The sequence below is a fragment of the Rutidosis leptorrhynchoides genome, chromosome 4 (genome assembly GCF_046630445.1).
Source record: "Rutidosis leptorrhynchoides isolate AG116_Rl617_1_P2 chromosome 4, CSIRO_AGI_Rlap_v1, whole genome shotgun sequence".
NCBI classification, from domain to species: domain Eukaryota; kingdom Viridiplantae; phylum Streptophyta; class Magnoliopsida; order Asterales; family Asteraceae; genus Rutidosis; species Rutidosis leptorrhynchoides.
Window position 1 is genome coordinate 100950058 of NC_092336.1, and position 3725 is coordinate 100953782.

Here is a 3725-nt window from a genome sequence, read left to right on the forward strand (position 1 = left end):
ATAACATACCGGTTTCTCCTTCCGCTAGTACCTTCCTCATTCGGGTAGTAATCCTCGTCACCCACGTCATCCGCTCTTGCTACACCTTCCCTAATACACTCCTCTGTACTCATTGAATGTGCTTCCTCATCATTCGATCCTAACACATAGTCATTCGCTAGCCCATGAATGTGAATCTCCTCATTATCGCGATCCTCAATTCTATACACATTCCCTTAGTGATTAAAGGTCAACCCAACAACGTTATCCCTCATATATTGTATCTTTGCTACGAAGGGTATTGTACTTGCTGGAACTCCTTAGTTTTTAAACAAGAAAAACGACAAAAACCGGGCATATGGAATAATAGTCCTTGACTTCACCAAATCTCGACACTCCCAAATCCAATACATCATCAATAACCTCAAGGATGGTACCATAGAATTGGTAACCATGGCATATAACAAAGGAAGCTCATACATCCGAACCTCAGTTAAGTCACTTCTTCGAGGCAGTATATTACTTGTAATCACTGTTAAGAGAAGCTTGGGCACTATCTTTAACCGCTTCTTCTCTAGCGTGAACCTATGAATTAGCGTACCCGGTGGCACATGAAATAACTCCCGAATCATCTCATAGTATCTATCCGCTGGAGGTTCAAACAGTTGTTCTCTTATAGGATAGTCATACTCAGTTCGGCCTTACAAATCAATACCTGCATCATATTGTAATTCCGAGTGTGCTAATTGGTTGAACGTCTCCATTGTTAGTGAAATCTCCCTGTTATTCACTTTCCCCACTAGCCTAAGTGTCATCGGGAAATCATCCCCTTCTTCCCATTTCAACGTGGACATCCACTTAAGAACATGATTCGGATAACCTACATTATACTTGATCGGGATTTGATTGTCATCCCAACCGCATATCACTGGCTTAAGCGCCGCCTCCCAACCCCACTTTTGAAATACCGTAAAGACACCATACCTTCTCCATGCTACCCGAGTTAAATCCCTCTCATATAACAACCCTTTTAGCAACGTGGTCTTTCTTTGCAAGTATAATTGGGCTTGTGCCTCATACGGCACCTCTTTGAGCTTTGGAAAATTCGCCAAGTCCAAGTTAGAACTTGAGCCCTCGGCTACTTCTTTACCTTTACCTCCTCGTGCTCGTTTCATTACTCCTGAAAAGCAACACTTAATCACACAATTAGTATCTAAATAAACATTCACTCTACATGTATTTGCTCAAATAATAATCGTTCAAATTACAAAGCAATACATGCATTCTTAACTTCTATCTTCGAATCTTATTTCCACTACAATTACAAAATCATGCACTTTTAACTTTTAAAACATCCCACTTCATTACTTCTAAACTCCTAAAGCCATATATTATTTACTTATTCATGCTTGCTTCAAGAGATATCATACTTATGCCACTAACTTTCTTTATCATCATCAAGGTATGCAATAAACACAAAAGAAACTCACTTAACACAATACATAATTGATTTAATCTTAAGAAGTCAAACCTAGTCAACTACTATCAAGTAATTTCTCAAGTTCACCCTAAATCATGAAACAATTATGTAAACATAACCTAACACATGCTATTAAACAAAACAAGTCGAATTTAAACAATAAATCAATAAAACACTAACAATTTCGAACTTAGACATACCCTAAAACTTCCTATTAGACAAACAAAATTAAATAAAATAAGATATGAACAAGCATACTAGCAAATTCGGACCTTACACAAACCCTAAACATAATTATCATCAACAATTAAAATTAAACAAAGAAAAAGAGAAAAGAACATAGGAATTGAAGTACCTTGATGAATGATTGAAACAATCTACTCAATTAGTGGCAAAATTGACCCAAACTTGAAAACCCTTGACTTTGGGTTTTTCTCAAGAACACCAAATTAATCTCAAAAAGTTTGATTTTGAGAATGGATTGATGTTTGGATGATGTTATGTTATGATTATTTGATGGATTATGAGTGAATTTGGTGAAAAAAATCAAAAAACTTGAGTTTTTGAGGGTGAACCGTCGACTAGCGGGTTTAAGAGAAGTGGGTTTTGAATTTTTTTTTTTTATAAGTGGTGAGCCCGACCCAGCCGCAAATTGCGGTGGGTGGGCGTAATGAGGCGCCCGACCGCATAAAACCACCGCCCCCATGCGCCATCTTTTGGACTGAATAGGTTTGTGAACAAACCAATCGCAAATTGCGGCTGGGACCCCTATTTTTTTTTAATAGATGTCGGGATTAATTTTTCCTTTGACCCCATCCCACACTTAGAGCAAAACATTGTCCTCAATGCTCTAAAATAGAGATAGTCCATAAGTTTAACCCGACTCCCTCATAAATGTTGTCCTTTTTCCGCCCGTATGTACGAAAAATAATAATAAAAAAAACAAAAATAAAAGCTTACAAACTTTACAAGAGGGTGCGGTATTTATTTTCGAGTCGCGCACTCGACTCCTCCTCCATATTTAGCAATCGTTGGGATCCTCGACTCCGGTGGTGCTAGAGCCGAATCCATCTCCCATATGGAGAGTGATCATATTATCTTCATCTCTAATTATCAATGTCCCCGTATCAAAATCTAGTGACATCCTCGCGGTTGCTAGAAATTCACGTCCCAACACAATTGGAGTGTTTTTATCCGGTTCACAATCCATAATGAAGAAATCTTCTTTGTAACCAATACCGTGGATAATAAAAAGGACATCAACCGCAACCCCAATTGGGTCATCAACGGTTTGATTTCCAAATCGGATACTCGTATTAGTTCGAACCAACTCCCGAATGCCTATTAATTTTGCAATTTTGGACGGCATCATATTAACACTTGCACCCGAGTCTAACAACGCCAAATAAGTCCTCTTCTTTTTAAATTGACACATGACCGAAAACTCGCCCGGATCTCTATATTTTATACGAGGCTTGAATTCACATTGTGGCTTAGGCTTAACATATTCAACTTCAATTGTCCAACCCTCATCATCAACAAAAGACGTTTTGGTGTTGTTCATGAACTTGTTCGTGTTTTCTTTACCCCACATACCCTTGAGCATCTTACGAATCTCTTTTACATCCACATCCGGTTCTTTTTCTAGTTTAGGTGTTTCCTTAACCGTGTTAACACGAATAGTTTCAACTTTACTCGAATTCCCATCACTCTTCTTCTTCAATTGTCTTTCCAAATAGAAGTGAAAAGACTTTTCTTCTTCTATAATCTCTAGAAGCACATCACATTCTTCCGGTTTTAACCCAAACAACATCCTCTCGGTTAGCTTGTGATCACCCCTAGCTTTCTTGAATTCTTTATACTTCCGTTTCATGGAACCATACAAAATTTTAGCTTTTTCATCTTCACACAACTCGGAACCTAAGTGTTGATCGAGGCGTATACCCCCACACTCAACACTTTGATAGATTTCATCCATATCTATCGTATCATCAACTGTTTTCTCACTAACTTCATTCTCTTGTACCCCAATCATCATGCAATAGTCACCATCAAAGTCTCTCTCAACTATATAGGCCGAAGGAAACCGCATGTTTTCCGAATTACAAAATCTAAAAGTTCCGTTTTCCCCTTCAAAAGTGATAGAACCCGCCCCCGGGTCTATTTTACAACCCGCAGTAGCAATGAACCCTCGTCCTACTAACAATGGAACATCTTCATCCGTTGGCATATCGAAAATGGTGAATGGCACCTCAAGAAAAACACC